We start from the raw sequence: 21,764 nt of genomic DNA on the forward strand, positions 1-21,764 counted from the left end.
CATACACTTATTTCGAAGCTCAGAATTCAGTATGTTTGTGACATAAAAAAGTAAGTTTGCACTAACTCAACTTATGGTCAACATAATCAGTCTACTGAGCGTACTATTCACAAAACCATCACCCATCTTGAGACCCAACATTTATTATTGGATACTATTCGACCGAAGTGACCGAGTGATGAAGTCCATTTCTGACTCAATAGGTATGTAAACAACAAAATTGCCGCATTTGGGACAAAGAGCCACCTGAAGACCAGACGGTTTGGTGTGGCTTGTGGGACGAAGGCATGAGAACATAACCGTCAATGGCGACCGTTATCGCGCCATGACAACCGACTATTTGATGCCTGAAATTGAAGCTCGTGATTACGGCGACATTTGATTTGAACAAGACGGTGCCACTTCCCGCATATCGCATCAATCAATGGATTTATTGAGAGAACACTTTGGTGAGCAGAAATTTCACGTTTTGCGCCCGTCGTTGGGCCACCAAAATCGTGTGATATCACAGAGTTAGACTTTTTCATGTGGGAATATGTAAAGTCTTAGGTCTATACGCACATTCCCGCTTCGATTCAGGCCTTGGAGCAAAACATCACACTTGCCACTCGCTTGTTACCGGTCGAAATGCTCGAACGAGTCATCGGAAATTGGACTCAACGGTTGGACCATCTGAGATATAGCTGCGGCCAACATTAGAAAGAGATAATCTTTAAAAAGTAAATGCCAAAGAATGTTCTTTCGCTTTTGAATTATGTTTTCCTTTGATTTTTGCTATTATATCTTTTGTTTCCAATGGCTTTCATCCTATTATGATTTATATACCCTGAACAGGGCATATTAAGTTTGTCACGAAGTTCGTAACACCCAGCAGGAATCGTCGGAGACCCTATAAAGTAAATATATGTATAAATGATCAGTATGTCGAGCTGAGTTGATTTAGCCATGCCCGTCTGTCTGTCCCTCTGTCTGTTTGTCCGTATATATACGAACTAGTCCCTCAGTTTTTAAGATATCGTTTTGCAATTTTGCAAACGTCATTTTCTCTTCAAGAAGCTGCTCATTTGTCGGAACGGCCGATATCGGACCATTATAACATATAGCTGCCATACAAACTGAACGATCGGAATCAAATGCTTGTATGGAAAACTTTCACATTTGACAAGATATATTCACGAAATTTGGTATGTATTATTTCCTAAAGCAACAATGTAATCTCCGAAGAAATTGATCAGATCGGTTGACTATAGCATATAGCTTCCATACAAACTGAACACATAGTTACTAACAGAAATGCACCTGTGAAGGGTATTTAGCTTCGGTGTAACCGAAGTTAACGTTTTTTCTTGTTTTGGTTTCAAAAACTATCTACCCTCGTCTAAAGCTTTGAAGTATCAAAGACAAATTGTAAATGAAATTAAAGGGAATTTTTAAGTAGTGCTAATTAAATCATTACTTATATGAGTATATGGTATATATGATTTCTTCAGCTTAATGATGCCTGAGAAACAAATAGTTCCTTTTTTTATTTTTATTTTTTTTTGGGAACATGACATGTAAATGAGCACTTAATTTGCGCTTCACTCGCTGACATAATTTGCGCACTGCCACCGCTCGTAAAACAAGCGCTCAGCCGAGTATGCAATAATGTTTAGTGCCTGTGGACGGGGCGCCCCAACAGCCATACATACCGCATATATATTGTATATGCTGAAGGCTTTGAGGAATCACCGGTAAACTGCTGCGGCTGCGCCATTCTCTAAAGCATTTTCTAAAGTGTGATACAAATAATAATTACGCCTGACAGACGTTCGACTATAAAATGTAATTAAAACGTTAATTATTTCTCTTGACATTGCCGCGCACTCCACATGCTTGCCACACACTCACACACACGCTGATAACTTCTTCTGGTGCAGCTTCGGGTTTCGGCCTCACGACCGCTCACCGCCACTTAATTACATACCAACGAACATGCGACTTGCATGTGAGCGGGAGTGTATGTAGCGACATATTAAATTGCATGCTGTATATTTATGCGAGCGTATGCTTACGCTCGTACAATCGCCGTACGTATACTTAGTGGAAACACTTTAAGTAAAACGCTGTACCCACGTAAATAACAGTCACTTAAATGAACTACAAGCACCACATCGCCGCAAGCGTGCAAACACACACTCGGCAAATCAACGTGCTGTTGTACCCCAAACAATTTTCTTCGCACCTGGCCACCCTTTTTTGCCGTACACGCTGCCACTGAGTGTGTGTGTGTGTGTAGTGCTGTGTATGTGTCCGCGCTGCGATCACCTGGAGCCGTGAACAGACATTAACCACACATTACTCACACGTAAGAATGCCGAAATGCTATATGGCCGGTAAAAGCATGTGTCGTTCGTCGCCGCCGCCTCGGGCTTTGAGTACCTCTTCGTGCATTTAAGCTCGCCTCGCCACTGCAGCACTAAATATGACCCGAATAGTAACGACCACCCTGCCTCCGCCTGCACTGAGGGGACTGCCGCCATTCATTTGATTGTCTTCTTAAAGGGTCCGCCTCATTGGAGGAGTGCCTGCCTGTGTGTGGACAGCGTACAAGCGCAAATGCAGAAAGTTGCACGAGCTGGCTGCTTGGCGTTGATGGCAGTGCGGTGGCTACAGCAAAGCTCTGTTCGAAAAAATATCTTGTTTCATATGTACGTTGGACGTTAATAGCCCCGTCAATCGAGTTTACTTGCTGCTGCGACCGGCTGATCTGATCAGCGATTGCTTAAAGTGCAGAGAGTTGTGAGCGTTTTGGCTTTGGCTTTGGTTGGCACCACAACCACATATGCGCTTAGAGCGCGGCTGCAGCCGCAATTCCCAATAGTGCAGTGTAGAACTCACCAGTGTGTTACAACTCACTAGCTTGCTGCTGTAGAGCTGGGCCCGATCTCTACAAGTAGGTGACTTGTTGTTCTTGTATGCATACAGACACACGACTATCTCATATTTATGTTGCTTCTTTTCCTTCTGTTGCTCCCGCCAGTAAACTTTCCTGTTGTTGGCTCTTGACTTTCTTATTACCTTTCGGAATGTTCATATGTTTTTATTTTCGTTATTTTTCTTCATCGTCTCGTAATCGGGTAACGAATCATACTAGTTGTTTTGTCGTATCAAGAGCTACAAGTTGGACGTTTCTTAATCTTTTACTGCCTGTACGATTGCGGTCATATTCGTAGAATAAAAGAAATAGAAGAAAAAATAAAATTTCCGAAATATTTCAAACAAAACGTTTTAGTCTTTTTCCAGCATAGCCTTCAAGACCTTCTTCAATTCGGGTTTTTATATGCTCGATCAAGTCAAAATGGCGCCTGCTTTGTTCTTTAGAGTTCGCTGAATAGTTAAAAATCACACGGAGCCAAATCAGATGGCGAAACGATATGAGTTGAGTTTTTGTGAAAAAAGTCTCAAAGAACCTTTGCCTTATGACATGGTGAATTATCGTGATAAAGCAACCAAGAGTTGTTCGCACATAATTCCAACCGTTTCAGAGGAATTATTGAAAGCCAACGACGCATAACGCTCAAATAATATTCTTGGTTGACAGTTTGGTCTGGCGAGGGCTTCATAGTGCAGCACAACACCATAATAACCTCACCTCATTTTTTGATGACAGTAGTAGCTATTAGCGTGACTTCGTTTATAAGATATATGGAATAGACTTATAATACTAAGGGAGGCTGGAACCATGTCCAGAAAGGAGAATGGAGCCATGTGTTGAAGTTCACTTAGGAGTGGCCACAAACGATTCTTTTAAATATGGCTCAAGCAGCTTACGATTTCCGGTCTTAGACCAAGTATTATCTGGGTAGCCAACAAACATTCGTTTGAAGGCGAGCTAAAGTGGGAAGGCGAAGCACCCCTCGTCAAAGTTGTACGTAGGATTTGGGACCCGCAACGTAAAAAGATACCCCCAAAGAAAAGAAGAAAACAAGTATTATCTGTATTATCCAAAAAAACATTCGTTTGAAGCTCCGGCAGGTGAGCTAAAGTGGGAAGGCGCAGCATCCCTCGTCAGAGTTGTGCGTAGGGTATGGGACCCGCCACTTAAAAAAATACTCCCAAAGAAAATAATAAAACAGCATCGGATGAGAGACCTCTATTTCGACGACGAAGAATATTTAACGTAACGCATTTACTCTGAATTCTCTATGGGTGTTCTTATGTTTTCCACAACCTCTTCTACCATATTACAGCTGTATTCTCCTTCATATACCCAATTCTTCACTAAGTGTTTCAAATTACTTACGGTTCATAGTTTTAAGACTGTAACTGTATGTACATATATATGTAGACATAAGTATGTACCGATGTGCTATGTGCAGCGGTTGCTTTGCTTCCATACTTTCGTTTGTCGCTCGACTCTCAAAGCGTTTGCGGTTAGTCATTTAGTCTTAAGTGTATCCTCTTCTTCTATTTTTCTTGCATTGTCTTGAATTCTTTGAACCAATATGGATTATCATATTATAGTTCACTTTATCTTTTGCATTTGCGATCGAATGTTGCTGTAGTTGGAGCCTTAGACTTGGAGAACGGAAAGCTTTCATATCGAAAAGGTTCAGCTAAAGAAGTATATACTTCTATGGAATTTTATTTCCCATAACGTCGTAAATACTATTATAGTATGTTTAAGTATCACTCTGATTTCTCGAGACAACTCTGTCTCCTCATCTGCAATCGGTGCCACAGAATGCCATTCTCGGAAAAAGAGTCGTAGATGTTTATAACAGTGCCTCTGTGAATGGCTATATTCTGTTGAAATGTGGTCCGCTTCAAGTCTCTTCGGCATAACAGGGATGATCTCTAGGTGTATATAGAAGACGTTTCTTCTACAAGGCTGATTTCTATAATACGAAAACATTAAAACAAAAGCTGTTTGCGGTCATTTGTCGACGCTCTTGTAAGGCATATTTTGATAATCCGAAACCCGGTGTTCTAGAATATTTGAAGCCTTTTCATTTGCCTCATAAAAGAAGCGGCCAGATGGGTTCTGCCCAATTTAAAACCGTCATTCAATCAACTTGTATGTTACCAATAATATTTCCCTGCCTTTTCCTCACGTACTGATAGCTAGCGATTTGAGGAACTTGTAATGGCGCTGATCGTAATTGCGGTTATCACCGAACTGAAGGAACATAAACTGTTATTTTGAGGTTACTGATTGACGTTGAAAAATATAAAATACAGTGGTTAAATAGCTTTATCCTCTCAATAGTAAATAGTATATACTTTGTTACCACACGACTAGAGGTAGGGTCATCCGCCTTACCCATTGTTTATGGCCCCTTGCGCGTCGATAAAAGGAGCGAGAGCTTCCATGTATCACCGCTTGTCGATTTAATAAGCCATTTAAACTCTCCTGCCTAATAACCCTCGAGTCGCGGTTGAGTAGAAGATTGCAGTAACTCAAAATCTCGATTTTCGTGGGTGTAGGGTTCGGCTGGAAGCCAGGCACTACCACCGTATAGATTCTTGCTCCCTTCCGTACTTGCCCCTGGTTGTCGCCAATTTATAAAAAGCTGGTGACCGTTCGCCGACACACTCGTATCAATTTGTGCAAACCGTGGAGGCATCCGGTGCTCTCGCACCTAAGAGCGGTAATCCGGGCTCATTCCATTCATCGTGAGAGATGGCCCCATCTTCACTGCTACGGACGTACACAACAAGCTCTACTCGAGTATTCCCCTTCTGCGGTCTTTTCAGCTTGACATAGGATTGGGTGTTTTTCGACCCTGTTTTCACATCGCTTACGGCGAAACTGCTATACATAGTAATGACTTGGCACAGAAAAGAGTCTAACATAGTGAAGTCACATTACCTAAGTGGCTGAATGCAGTCCTATTTCGAGATTTTGAACAAAATTTGATAGAATTACATATTTAGATTAACAGAACCGTCAGTTAAAAAAAAAAAAAACAACGTTGACCTTCGGCATCTAAACCTCAGGAAATTAATTTGCAGATACAGATTTTATAATATGTTTGATGACAATTCTTCCAAATTTTTCAAAAAATCCAAAATTTTATTATAGTTAGTACTGTTAACCGCGAAATATTTGCGCCGCGTGAGGTCCTTTCTATTCACCAACACACATGCACTTAGGTGGCTACGTGGTATAACGGCGCTAACAGATTTCATTTTCAGGTTTCACTCGCTTTTGTAAGTCCAGCCTGTACGAAACTTGTAACACCAGCCTTGAAACGCAACGCACAATCACTCTTTCCAACTGGTGGTACTTTGGACTGAGTAGGCACTCGAAAAGTAAACTCATCTCCCGACGAACAAAGACCCAACTCTACAACGCATCATTCCCTTCCTAGCTATAGGGCAGAGGCATGGACAAAGACATCATCTGACGAATTGGTTCCAGGAGTGTTCGATGGAAAAGTTTTACCGAAGATTTATGGCGCTTTACGCGTTGGTAACAGCGAGTACCGCAGCCGGTGATGGGCTGTACGAGATATGCGGCGACATTGACTTGTCCGGATGGAAGAGAACACTCCAGCTTTGAAAGATTTTAGAGTCCGTTAACGCCAGTGGAAGGAGAGGAAGATGAAGACTTCCACTCCGTTGGAGAGATCGGGTGGAGAAGACCTGATTGCACTTGGTATCTCGAATTGGCGCCAAATAGCAAAAATAAGAAATGTCTGGCGCGCTGTTGTTAATTCGGCGTATAACCGCGTAAGTGGTACCTACGCCAATAAAAAAGAAGAAGAAGAAAACGTTTGAGTTCCTGTGAAATTTTATATGTTCGTATAACTGATCAGCTGTTCGAATAACTGGCGAGCTGACTCGATTTAATCATATCTGTGATATGAACTAGTTCCACAGTTTTTGAGATTTGGCTCTTAAGTTCTGGACGTCCTTTTCTCCTCACGAGGCTGCTCATTTGTCGGAACCGCCGATATTGGACCACTATAGCATATATCGGGTGATTTTTTTGAGGTTAGGATTTTCATGCATTAGTATTTGACAGATCACGTGGGATTTCAGACATGGTGTCAAAGAGAAAGATGCTCAGTATGCTTTGACATTTCATCATGAATAGACTTACTAACGAGCAACGCTTGCAAATCATTGAATTTTATTACCAAAATCAGTGTTCGGTTCGAAATGTGTTTCGCGCTTTACGTCCGCAGAAAATCCGCTTTTTTATCGACAAATTTTGTTCAGCGATGAGGCTCATTTCTGGTTGAATGGCTACGTAAATAAGCAAAATTGCCGCATTTGGGGTGAAGAGCAACCAGAAGCCGTTCAAGAACTGCCCATGCATCCCGAAAATGCACTGTTTGGTGTGGTTTGTACGCTGGTGGAATCATTGGACCGTATTTTTTCAAAGATGCTGTTGGACGCAACGTTACGGTGAATGGCGATCGCTATCGTTCGATGCTAACAAACTTTTGTTGCCAAAAATGGAAGAACTGAACTTGCTTGACATGTGGTTTCAACAAGATGGCGCTACATGCCACACAGCTCGCGATTCTATGGCCATTTTGAGGGAAAACTTCGGAGAACAATTCATCTCAAGAAATGGACCCGTAAGTTGGCCACCAAGATCATGCGATTTAACGCCTTTAGACTATTTTTTGTGGGGCTACGTCAAGTCTAAAGTCTACAGAAATAAGCCAGCAACTATTCCAGCTTTGGAAGACAACATTTCGAAGAAATTCGGGCTATTCCGGCCGAAATGCTCGAAAAATTGCCCAAAATTGGACTTTCCGAATGGACCACCTAAGACGCAGCCGCGGTCAACATTTAAATGAAATTATCTTCAAAAAGTAAATGTCATGAACCAATCTAACGTTTCAAATAAAGAACCGATGAGATTTTGCAAATTTTATGCGTTTTTTTTTTAAAAAAAGTTATCAAGCTCTTAAAAAATCACCCGATACATAGCTGTCATACAAACTGAACTATCAAATACATGGCCTTGTATAGAGAAGTTTTTTATTCGACTAGATATCTTTACGAAATTGGAAATGGAGTATTATCCAAGGCAACATTATAATATCCAAGTAAATTTTTCTGATCGGGCTACTGTATCACATAGCTGCCATACAAAGTGAGCGATAAAAAATCAAGTTCTTGCGAGACGACTTGCACCTATGGAGGGTATCAGACTTCGGTGCAACCAAAGTCGTCATTTTCTCTTTTTTATTTCTTTTGCTTTCACAAATTTGTGTCGAATGTTATTTAAGCCGAAGTGCGCCGGCATAACCGGACCACAACAAATATTATAGGTTTTTTAATGTGGCAATTTTCGTTTAATTTTCGGTAGTGTTTTTGTGGTAGCTTTAAACTGCAGAGCTCTTCACATTTCATTGCTTAAACATTTTAATGTACCCTCATCTTTTCTTTTATCTTTGCAGGCAATTTCGCGGCATTACTTTTTAACGGTACGTAGCTGAAATTTATTTATGCTTTATATCCTGAAAAAGTGAGTGAGTGTAGCGCTATGAGCAAATATTTGCGGGGTCTCGGGAAGCAGCAGCAACGAAAAGTGGTCTTAAAGTGGAGCACAGCTAACTAAGGCTGAGAAAGACCGGCTGTGGAAATGTGAATCTCTGTGTGTATGTGTGTGTGTTAGTAGATTTTCTGCTCGAACTCAAGAAAGCAGGAGCGAAAGGAAGCGAGCGTAGACAGAGAGCGCAGAGCCGCAATGAATGTATGTGTGTGTGTGTGTGAAATGTGTGAAAACTAGTTTATGACAACATTACAGCTCAACGCTGGCAAATAAATGCGCTATTTATGCGAACAGCTAAAGTGCCAGTGGTAGCAAAACAGCAACAAATCAACGAAGAAGACACACGAGTATGTGCGTGTATGTGTCGTTTTGCAGCAAACAACAATAACAACGGCATACGCACGAGTGGAAGCAACTCGGAATCTCATGCAAACCACTTGAAGAACCGCTTGCAACACACCGCAGCGCCACGTTCGGGGCAGCGCCAAAGCAAGGCAACAGTAGAGGACGTTTCTTTGTGCCACACGGAGCTGCATGGCAAGTTTTATTATTTTTTTTTTTACTTTGCTGGCATTGCAGTTGCTGCTGCTGTTGACTCACTCGCGGAGTGGTAGCTGCGGTCTTGCCACCATTGCCTTACACTCGCTTCGACTCGTCCCCGGCTTGCACTCGCCTCTTGACTATTGCAAATATATACATATGTACATACATATGCAGGTATTTTTAAATCCACTTAGATACACGCGTGCTCCGCGGCGCATGCAGTCCACTTGGAGTCGCCACGGCCGAGCTTACTGCCTGCGCACATTCCCAACTAAGCAAACAATACGTGTCTTCGCTGGATGCGAAATGCGCCTTGGTTGCGCTAAGCTCACCACCGTCGCTTCTGAGGTGTGTAATTCCCATTGCATGCCTGGTGTCGTTTACTTACCGGCATTTGTTATTTCTTGCCTTGCCCACTCCTCCTTCCCTAGCTTGCTATTCTTGCTTTTGGTATGCCTTTCCATTGTTGTTATTGTTGCTTTTATTTATGTTTTGTTGATGAAGCTGACAAAATACGTAGTTATTCTGCATGCCGCGCCGTCATTACAGCAAGTATTTACCATAAGATTTGCCGGTTTAGCTGTGGAGCTGATTCGTAAAGAATGTACGCATGAGTGCGGTAAAATTTGAGGAGACCAATTTGTTTGGCAAAAAGCTCGGCGAGATCTTGCAAATAAGGTCTATAAAATGTAATTTCTATATTTATTCTTTCAAATCAATTGCACCCCCTTCAAAGTAAGCCCCGTTCGATAAAAGGCAATTTTGCTAACATTTTTTTTCAGTTCTCCAAACAGTCGGAATAGTATTTTTGCGGTATAGCGTTCAAGACTTTCTTCGCATCTTTTTTTTTATCTTTAATCGTGTCAAAAAAGACGTCTCCGCATCGACCTTTTGAGTTTTCTGAATAGCCAGAAGTCTCAGGGAGCCAAACCAGGCGAATACAATGGTTGCGGAACGTCATGAGTCGAGTTTTTGGCGAAAAAGTCGCGAAGAATCATATCCGTATGACATGGTTTATTATGGTTGTGAAGAAACCAAGAGCTTTTCGTCCATAGTTCCAATTTTTGAGACAAATAGTTTGAAACAAAGGACGCATAACGCTCAAATAATATTCTTTGTTTAGCTCGCGGAAGAAAGTGCACCACTCCAAGATGATCACTTCACCTTACTTTTTAATCACAGTAGTACATATTTTTCTTTTTTCAAAATTTGATCATATATTTATGAAAAACATACCCTGTTTTGATATGAACCGTATTCCACTGAGTGCGCTCTGCATCGACCGTCAAATTGTTGGTCAGAATAAAAAAGTTCCCAGCCGCTGTTTTCCAAATACATACGTCTTGCAACATGAGGCTGAGAGTTGCCATGACAGAAAATAATTGCCTCTTGTCTAGTCGCGAATTCCGGTTGTTTTTCGGCGAAGTTTCCACCTCAATTTGAAGAGCTGTTGTCGGTAGAGTTCGCCATTAATGGATTATACGGGTCGATATTACTTACGTAGATCTGACTGTGCAGGGAACGGTTCACACCTGGCGAATGTGAAGGAGTGACTGCAGGCAACCATAGGCAAAATACTACACATTTTGCTGAGTTCACATCATATATCGTGGCCTGTTTGTGACCTGTGCCACTTATAAAGCCGCTGTGTGGTGACAAGCAGTCACGAAAGTCTTGGGATCCCAAAAGCTCCTCTCAATACAGCGTCATATGATGCTTGCCTGTATGTCGCACCGTCTCAACGAATGCTATGCAGGCTCTGTTAGATGCACCTCCTCTTGACCTACATAATTGTCATACAGCGTGATCTCGCATTCAAGTTGAGAAGGGACTGGAGAGTGTCATTGTTACGAAATGACTGGATTTCCGATAATGATGTGGAGAGAGAGGGGCATCTAGAGGGAGCCGGAAGCTTCTAGATGATAGAGTGGCAAGACCGTTGGAACGATAGTCCTAACGCCCGAGTGGCTTATGAGTACATTCGGGATGTTCGGTTGGTTGAGCGTAACCCAGACTTCAGATTGTGTCTGAGTCTGTATTTTCTACTTACAGGGCATGGGTCTCTGAATGCATTTTTGCATCAGTGGCATTTATCTGATAAGTCGAGTTTTTTTTATAGTAGGAGGAAGCAACTAAAGCCGGAGTGCGGGACTTTAATCCGCTAAATCTAACCTACTCGCACCTCATGTATCTCCCATTGGACCACTGGGCAAAATATTACTTCATGGGAGAGAAGAAGTCCTCTCTTGCATGGACTGACTGACGCCTAATCTGTTCTAAATGTTTCAATTTTGTCAGAATTAGATTTGGCGCTCTGCTGACAGCTTTCCACTTTACAGAGGACTCGCACATAAGTGTAAGTCGGGTTGTTTTTGCGGGCCGGGGGTAGAGGACTGGGTGCATATAATTGCAGTATGCCCGATGTACTCGGACATTAAGGATCTGGGCGGTATGGGGATTAGCTGGACTCATGGACGTTTAGATGTTAGCGGCTCAACTGGGCGAAGTAAAAAGTCGAACATCAAAATTTTAAGGACTTTTCGAACCACCACAGTGATTTTACATGCTTCCTGTTTATTTGGTTTGACGTTTTGGCGTTCAGCACATTTGCTACGGTTGTTTTTGTCCTCTTTTATACACACGCACATTCGCGAAATTTTTCTTCACTGTAAATGTTATATTGGTTTTCATGCCTTGCGTTCATTTTTGGTTTTACTTTAGCATTATAAAGAATGCAGAATAATAATTGTAGAAACGTCTGTCCCGCAAGAGAAGTAATCAAAACCAAGCCAAATATTAATAATTACAAGCAAACAATAAAATAATAACAGCTCAACTAAAATGAAATATAACCGCATGTATAATCGAGGAAGTTCACCAACGCTGGGCATGAACATTCACCAAACATTCTAAGAAGAAGCGCCAAGAAATCTCACTTACAACCCTACATACTTGTATTATATTTACTTGCCACATAATACTTTCCTCGCGCTACTTCAGCCTCGCACTTCCACCATTTGGCACTTGCTGTCGTGAGTTGTGCAAATAACTGTATACAAAGTGTACATAGGACTACAAGCAATAACACCGACTGTCTAACAGTACTAATGCCATGAAATGTGACGAAATTAATAACTTCCTTAATTGCCGTCGACAACGCCAATACCTCTTAACTCACCTCAGGGTCGTCATTTTACAAGCCACACAATGATTGAGTTGAGCATTTACCATAGTTCGTTGCGGTTCCCTCACAACTGGCAAACTCTCACATCCCGTTATACTACAGACACACGTACAGTTTTGCCGCACTAAAGTAACGCCTCAAGTCTTCGCCATCGCAAAGAAATGGAAAAAATCGTGTACATACTAGCTTACCTAGTTTTTCATACGAGTATGTACTTGAGCAGTGAATTGAACTCACCGTCAATATTCTTCCTCCGAAAAGCGCATGATCCATTAATGGCCAGTTGGCTAAAAGTGGCAACATTTTCTTGTTTAATCTTGAATGTACATATCTTTCGAAATATTTTCGGAAAATTTGCAGTTTATTTGGCAACTAGTTTCGGAGAAATGAGCTCATTTGAAGGATTGTCTGAGAAGCCGTGATTTTTGTCAAAAATCAAAAATTTTTACTGGTTTTTCGATGGCTACCTTTGATCATCTATTAGATTAGGTCAAATAAATTACGCATAGACCAGATTGGTTCTTTGTGATACCAGATGAAGTTGACTTGCTAAGTCCAAGAGGAGTAGGATGCCTGCGCTTGACGCGAATTTTAACAGACTCTGTAGCTTCACTGTCGATACCTCCTCCTGCGAATCATACTGTGGAGAGCCTAGATGCCTACAGCGTATTCTTGCCAATGTGGGACAAGTGCACAAGAGATGCTCCATTGTTTCCCTGGCATTAGCCTGGCTCTAAGCATTTCCTGCAGTCTTAATCTGTCAGACCCATCTTGCGGGCGTGTGTCGCCACCAGAAGGAGACCAGTTAGTATTCCCATCATGTTCTTACAGTCGCTTCTATCGCGTACCAATAGACATTTTGTGTACTTCCGTTTTGCATAGGACTTTTGCAGTTTTGCACTCTGGTAGCTCGCTTCTTTGGTTTTTAATTTCATCGCTTGACTTACCTTCAGAAGGCTCAAGAAAGACTGGTGCAACATGAGCATAGCCTCTTGTGCAACTGCCGATTTTGCGACATGGAAACGGAAACTATAAAGGTCTTGGATCCATCTACGGGGACAGGTATCACAACACCTCGCTCCTAGCAAGCTTCTGGAATTGTTCAGGGTGCTGGACCTTTGTGACCATATGTGATATAGGAGAAGAGAGACTCAGATAATCTGGATTTCTAAATGAGCATGTGTCTGAACATTCGGAAATCCTCATACGACTTTATAACGAATCTTTTTGATCATTAAGTCGCCAAACTAAACTCTGGCGGCTTTTTCTCCGCCCACATACCTGCAAGAGAGATATGGGTGGGTAAATGCCGTTGGAGTAGAGGGACAGCGGTCCTCCTTACGGATAGGCCAAACTTTGGGGGGGAAGGTTAGTAGAAGGCTATATTGTCAGGTTGTTTCTACCGTTAAGGTAGCGTTAAATTTATTGCTTCGGAGTGTAGCCTCCTTAAAACCAGTGACAATCCACTTTGAGAGCAGGCCGGCGATACCAGTCTTGAGCTCACTAATCGTGCGTGTAGGGCTCGTTAGGGAATGCCTAATCTCGTTGTCAATTTCATCGAGTCTATTAGTAACAAGACTAGTATAGGAGCCAGTCCACAGCGGAATCGGAACCAGGAATGGTAACCTAGCCACGCTATATGTAAGTAGAATAGGAACGGGGTACTGGGCTACCATTGATTTATGTGCTATCGCATGATTAATTTGGCCCCAAATCGTTCATAATAGATCCAGTGAGCTCTTTGTCCAAAGTAGGCTTGCCTCTCCGTAGTTATAAGAGCTCTAACTTTAAGTTGAGAATATTTCCGGACGCCAGCTGTTGAAATTGTATGGCAGAAGACGAGATTTATTCCTGCGTTTGCGAAATGAAGGCTTAAACGTTTGGGAGCTCATACTTTCTGACATCACACTAAACTGGGAATAGAAATTAAACGGCTGGAAAATTTTGTATTGACCATGAGGCGCATTGCTGACTTATATTATTGAACACAGGAGTTCTGTTTGTATGGCTTCACAAAGCACAGTTTATAGTCGTCCTAGTGTGAACTCCGGAGCAGAAATCTAACCTAACCTGACAGTTAATTGTTTATAAAAAACGAAATTTAAAAAACTCCTTCGTTCAGGCACCAGTTTTTCGTTTTTTTTTAACTACCAGTTTAGTAAACACATTTGAGGTTTTGCACGAAAGTTCCAGTGCATTCGAGAACCTTTTGCGAATTATCGAATAACTTCTTTACAGCCGTAGACACCGCTACGTGGTTATAGCCGAATTAACAGCAGCCAATTATTTCTTCTTTTCGCAATTTGGCGCCAATTCGAGGTACCTAGTGTAGCCAAGTCCTTCTTCATCTGATCTCTCCAACGGAGTTGAGGTCTTGCTGTGCTTCTCCCGGCGGATACTGCGTCGAATACTCTCAGAGCTGGAGTGTTTTCATCCATTCAAACGACATGACCAGCGTATCCGCTATGTCAAGGCTTCGTATATCTCGTATAACTCATCGTTCCATCGAATGTGATATTCGCCTTTGGCAATGCGACTTCCGCAGAACCTTTCTCTAGAAATCTCGTAACGTCGACTCGTCAGATATTGTTATCGTCTACGACTCTGCACCATACAGCAGGACGGGAATGGTAATTATCGAATAACTAGAAAGTATTTGACGGATTTACTTCAAATCTTCAAAGAGAATGTCAAAAATATTATACTTTAAGAAAATGCAAAAATAAAAATTGTTGTTTTGAAAATTCCAGCTGCCCCTAACCCCTTAAATCTCAGTACCAAACTCATTTATAGATTCCGAAATAAGGTATAAAGACAATAATTATATTTTTATAGCTTTCAAAAATATAAAAGTTGTCGTTAAAAATAATCTTATTCACACCGAGAAAAACATGTTTTCAAATTCCGATGAATGAACACCGATCAGAAAGCAAAATCCAAATTAAAAATAGAAATTGTGTTAAGTTTTCGAAGAATTTGCATTCGACTGAAAAACATTCTTTTAATTTGTTTTTTATCAATCGAAAAAAACTCACTTCAAATTGAGATCTCTGCATTTCGTCGTGCATTTTTTGCTCGCTTTTGAATTTAAATCAGCCATTCTGAATTTGACATGAGCTCTGCGCTGCCGCCACGAACAGGGGTGTCGATTTTGGTTGCCGTTGCCGCTGCTGTTGCACTTGCAACGCCTCATTTACATTTTGTCACACATTTTGTTGCATCTGTTGCAAGTTACAGTGCTTTAACACATTCCAACGCACACAGAAACACACACACGCACGCACGGCCAAATAAACACGTGCAGCAGAACACACACGGCAAGAAATTGCTAAGGCTTAAAAAAAGAATTAATAACATTCACACTTGGCACGCACAAGTCGGCACGCAACAACAACAACACCAACGCACGTAAACACGATTGCATGAAAGGGGAAAGAAGAAGCGTTGCCGCATGAGTTACAACAATGAAACAGTTAAAAGGCCGCAAAAGGTGGACTGAGAAGCAGAAAAAAAGTTCAACAATTTGCTCGCTGTGCGTGCTTGTTCATGCGCTCTCTCATATGCATACCTGGTACATACATACATACATACATATGTATATATCTGTACACACTAATATTAATATTATATACATATATTTTTAGTTATATTTGCCTTTCTAACGGCTTTGCATTCAAACCAACGTAGCAGGCTACGACCTTCCTCATCACCTTTCATCCACAGCGTCTCTGCCAACAACTCATTGCCGGAGGGTCGTTCCTCTTTCTGCTCGATGTTCGTGTTTTTCTAACGTAAGTTTATATTAGTTGTTGTTCTTTCATCCGTTTGCGTTTTTGTTGGTCTTATTGTCGTCTCATTTATTGCCAGCCAGCATTTATGTTGTTGTAATGTATCTCCGCGCTGATCCCTCATGGGCTGTGGAATCATTAGTACAGCCGCTGTTGATGATGATGACATTCGGTGCTTGCTGTTGTAGTTGTAGTTGTTTTTGGACAACCTATTTTCCCTCCTTATTTCATATACACCTTTCATTTCACTTTGTTTTTGTTATCTACCTTGCGTGTTCGGTGTAGATATGTATGTAAGTGTCGTTCCAATTTGCACCACTTTGTGATTTCCCAAATTGTAAGATATCTGAGGAATGTGGCAACCCATTGTCTGGTTGGGGGGACTTTAAGACCTTAAGAACCTCGTTTTTAACACTGACAAAAAGTTCATTTTTAAATATGTTCATATACCTATATTATGAGAATCTGAATTATAGAAAAAACTGAATATGTTAGAATACCATCCCCCAGAAAACAATTTCAGGAATTTTACTTAGACAGCTTAGAACGCCAGTCCTACCTAAATCTCTTACATGATTTATCATAGGATCTTCACAAATCGACCAAGCGCTATAAGTCTGAGATATGTACAAGATTTGTCGTCTTACTACATGCATACCAATCGGAGAATGTACAGTGAGAACCCCCACGACTGCGGCAAGATGAATTTTGCTTAGAACAAGTAGTTCAGTAGATCTCCTGCGCTCTACTCTAGGCCAAAAAGATCTAGCAGTCACACAGTGCACGCGGGGTCCATTAATCCAGTGTGTGTGCGGGACAATGGTACCTCCTCTGGCTTGTTCACCAGCTTTGCAGTTATCAGCAATTCCGCTATGATCGGGCACTCAAACGAGTCTAATGATGAAGTAGCTTGATGACATCATAAGACCCTTACAAATTGACAAAGCGCTTTGAGCCTATCACACATTTGTTGATACGACTAACATCAGTTTCTGCAATGTCTAATAGTTCAACGAAGATAAAACTGTCGATATACTACAACCCCAGTCTTGTAGAGATCATGATGGGCAATGGAGGTGAGAGTGTCTGAATGTGTCCACCTCATCACTTTGACAAATTCTGGACAATGTCCAGTAAGATTTCCTATGACTGCGGCAAGTTAAACTTTACCAAGGGCAAGTAGTTCGGAAGATTTCCTCCGTTGTACGTTAGCCAAAAGGAACTTGCAAGCGCACAGAAGCGGGTCATCTACCAGCAAATGTTAATTCATGTGGGATCCAGTATTAGAACGCAAGATGCCAATGGAGATTCAACTCGTTCCCATGCCTCCTACATTGCCTACATATTACACAATCTGCTCTCAAATAGCTCCCTAGTGGGTTCATGCCATGAATTTTGCTGGCACATCACATACACTGCACAGCATTAGAAAGAATAATTGGGTTCTATGAGATTGCCATTAACTACCTGACACGCTTCCGAAACACTTGCTCTAGGAATTACCGAATGTTTGCAACACCAACAGCCACAACATGAACAACTGCACGCGTCAAGGAAAAACGCAATGCCGGCACATTTTCCGAAAATCAACAGAGCGCTTGGTGTTGGCAGTGCAATGTGCTCGCTCGCTACGCGTACTCGCCTTATGCGACTGGCTGGCTGTCTGTCTGTCTGTCTGTTTTATGAAATCGTGTTTCTGTTTAGTTTCTCTGCTTTACTGCTTTACTCAGTTTTTTCTTCATTTCATTGCGCTGTCATTTAGCCGATAGCGCTTGTTGTTGTGGCTGTGCCCTTCGCGCTGGCCCGGCACTTTGCCATGTTCCTTTAATAGTTGCATTTGTTTGGTCGGTCGCTTTAGTTTTGCTTTTGTTGTTTGCTGGCAAAAGTATCTTTTAGCACGCACACATAATTTAGGCGGCACCACTGACAATGACAACAACAACAACAAAATGATGATGGTGCCAACAACCACACAGAGAAAACATCGGTAATAATAATAGCAACGATTTTGTAGTTTAGCGCCTGAAACATGTTCATTTCATTAAGCGCATGTCTTTTACTTTGTACATACATTTATACCCTGAACTCATGTTCAGTGTGTAACGCCCAGAAGGTAACGTCGGAGATCCTATGAAATATATACATACATATGTATGTATTCAAATGATCAGCATGATCTGTCTGTTTGTATACGCGAACTAATTCTCTAGATCGCTCGTTTTAGAGATATCCATTCCAAATTTCATATGCTTAAGAAATTGTTCAGATCGAAGTACCATAGCATATAGCTGTCATACAAACTGAATGATCAAAAGTTCTTGTATAAAAAACTTTCACATTTGACGTGATATCTTCACGAAATTTGGTATGGATTATTTTCTAAAGCAACGATGTAATCTCCGTAGAAATTGTTCAGATCGACTCACTATAACATATAGCTGCCATACAAACTGAACCATCGGAATCAAGTTCTTGTATGAAAACTTTCGCATTTGACGTGATATCTTCACGAAATTTGGTATGGATTATTTTCTAAAGCAACGATGTAATCTCCGTAGAAATTGTTCAGATCGACTCACTATAACATATAGCTGCCATACAAACTGAACCATCGGAATCAAGTTCTTGTATGAAAACTTTCACATTTGACGTGATATCTTCACGAAATTTGGTATAGATTATTTTCTAAGGCAACAATGTAATCTCTGACGAAATTGTTCAGATCGGATTACTATAGCATATAGCTGCCATACAAACTGGATGATCGGAATCAAGTTCTTGTATGGAAAACTTTCGCATTTGACGTGATATCTTCACGAAATTTGGTATGGATTATTTTCTAAGGCAACAATGTAATCTCTGACGAAATTGTTCAGATCGAAGTACTATAGCATATAGCTGTCATACAAACTGTATGATCAAAATCAACTTCTTGTATGAAAACTTGTTTATTTGTAAAGGGTATTCTAGCAGCGGTGCATTCGAAGTTAACGCTTTTTCATTTTTCTATGCAGTTACTCTGGTCTGTGGTTCTTTCTACTCTCAATGCCTTTGCTTAGCAGCAAGTCTTAGTTGCTTCAAATTATCGTAACTTTATCTAACTTCATTGTTCGTTTGCTTGTTGCAGCTGTTGTTGCTGTCTTGAAAATTTTTAATTTTCATTTTATGGTTAACCTTTTGTTGTTGCACGCAAGTTTTTATTTTAATCCTCCTAAAATGGGCTTTTCCAATATGAGTGATATGATTACTTTTCAAACAAAAAAAACCACACAAATTGTTAAGGACATTCAAATATTTTTATTTAATGTGAAGTAAAATCAATAAAGTTATGGCCTCCACGACTTCTTCTGCAGGCACGAATTCGATGAACCCAACTTTCGAGTACTTTTTTTTGCTAAATCAAGTCAGTATGGACTTCTAAAGCTTGACGAGAGTCTGGTTTAATTTAAACACACAAGAAGCAGTTCACTTTTGAAAAAGTCCCAACTTTCTTGGAGATCGTTCAATGTCACAACTTCTTGAAATAATCGAATCTCCACACTTTTCTCACAATAATTCGGTTGCTGCAGGTATGGCACGTAGCTTCTTCGAACCAGATTTTGTCAAGATCAACTTCTTCCAATTGCGACCATAAAAAGTTGGTTATCATCGATCTATACCGCTTTCTATTGACGTTAAGGGTAGGTTAATTTTGAAAGACGTAAAGACCGTTGATTCCACCAAACTGGCAATTTTGGTGTATGTAATGGTTGTTTATGAATAATTTGTGGACTTTCTTCGCACCAGAATCGACAGTTTTGTTTATTTACCGCCTCACTTAGATGAAAATGAGTCTCATCGAAGATGATGAATTTCTTAAAAAATCGTTATAGTTTACATGTTGTTCCAAGGCAAAACCAGCAAATTTACGACGTTTACGGCGGTCCAATGGCTTCAGTTCTTGAGTGAGAACAATTTTCTACGGATGCAAGCCCAAATTCTTTCTCAAAAAAATATTACAGATCATGGACATAATAAAAAGGCCGAAAAGACACTTAGAAACGATATCATAACATTCCTATGAGAAAAATCGGTACATTCGCTCAATATTTCATAGATATAGCTGCTTTACTAGCCAATATGTGAGTTGTAAAGCCAACTCGTCCGTTAATGATCTAAATCAAACAGTTTTAGTATGTTCAATAAAATATATTCACGGCATTTCCGAAATTTACCTGCAAACTGTATGGCACAAACCCACTAGGGAGCTCTTTGAGAGCAAATTAAGCAGTTATTTTACGCCTTTGGAACCATACGTTGACCCAATTAACCTATAAAAAGGTATTCTAAGGTATTTATTTTATATATCGTGATTCGATCATCAAGCTACTTTATCATTAGATAAGCCGATGGGCTAGAGAAGGCACCTTTGTCCCCCTCACATCGTATTGGAAACTGGACTAATGGATCTGGTCTCAAGTGCTGGTCAACGACCCGCTATTGTGTAATTGCAAGATATTTTTACCCTAGAGTAAAACGCAGATCCTCTAACTGAACTAATTGTACCCAGCAAAGCTCAACTTACCGCAGTCGTAGAGGTTCTCACTGAACATTATTCAATAGCCGTTCATGTTGTAAGGCTAGAAATCTTCTTGGACGCAAATTGTGAAAGTGTTGAATAAGAAGGCGAGGTGAACACATCCAGACATTCTCTCCTCCATTGTCCAGTGTTTGCAAGACAGAGTTTTTAGAGAGACTTTACTGCATCTAACTGAGGTTAAAACATCTTGGCAGTTTTACTTTCGGTGAACTATTCGATGTTGCAGAAACGCAGATTAGTCGTCTCAACATATTTGTGATAGGCTCAAAGCGCTTTGTCAATTTGTAAGAGTCTTAAGATCTGTTTAGAGCAGGGGAGATAGTAGTAAGCGGTGTCTACACCAATATAGAAGATGAAGAAGATAACTTTTGAAAACAAAAAAAATCATGGTAAGATGAAATCCATCGGAAACGAAAGATAAAATAACAAATATTAAGGGAAAAATAATTTAGCGTTGAAAAAAGAAAAGGAGCTTGGAAAGAGGAAGGAATGGGCGTGACTGCACTTCTAAAGGTTAGGACTGGTTTATCTTGATTTCTACCGGTCCTATAGAAAACATGTTTATGGTAATGTTCTAGGTAATAAAAATATCTATAACATTTGAATAAAGACTTTTTTCACATAACATCAAAATTTATTTGAAAAGTTGAAGTAACCAAGTCTTTCGGTTTCTTAGTTTTATTTTGTAAAACAATTTGTTTTTTAACAAAATTTGGTGAAAAGCTAGCTTCTTATGGCCCAAACACACTGATTTTATATAAAAACAAGAAAAAACGTTAACTTCGGCTGCACCGAAGCTAATATACCCTTAATAGGTGCATTTCTTTTAGTAAATATGTGTTCAGCTTGTATGGCAGCTATATGTTATAGTGAGTCGATCTGAACAATTTCTACGGAGATTACATCGTTGCTTTAGAAAATAATCTATACCAAATTTCGTGAATATATCTTGTCAAATGTGAAAGTTTTCCATACAAAAACTTGATTCCAATCGTTCAGTTTGTTTGGCAGCTATATGCTATAGTTAACCGATCTGAACAATTTCTTCGGCGATTACATTGTTGCTTTAGAAAATAATCTATACAAAATTTCGTAAATATATCTTGTCAAATGTGAAAGTTTTCCATACAAGAACTTGATTCCGATCGTTCAGTTTGTATGGCAGCTATA

General features: G+C 40.5%; 1 protein-coding gene across 4 annotated transcripts in view; it reads left to right on the forward strand.

The window, feature by feature from the left end:
- Positions 1–21,764, forward strand: part of LOC120768568 (inhibitor of growth protein 3-like) — a 144,125-nt gene that overhangs the window by 45,976 nt on the left and 76,385 nt on the right. The window contains exon 3 of one of the 4 annotated variants that reach the window (XM_040095315.1): positions 8,406–8,432. The exons of the other annotated variants lie outside the window; for them this stretch is intronic. The gene's annotated coding sequence lies outside the window, so the exon portion shown is untranslated. The remainder of the gene's footprint in view (positions 1–8,405; positions 8,433–21,764) is intronic. 4 annotated transcript variants of the gene reach the window in all.

This window comes from Bactrocera tryoni, chromosome 2 (assembly GCF_016617805.1).
Source record: "Bactrocera tryoni isolate S06 chromosome 2, CSIRO_BtryS06_freeze2, whole genome shotgun sequence".
NCBI lineage: Eukaryota > Metazoa > Arthropoda > Insecta > Diptera > Tephritidae > Bactrocera > Bactrocera tryoni.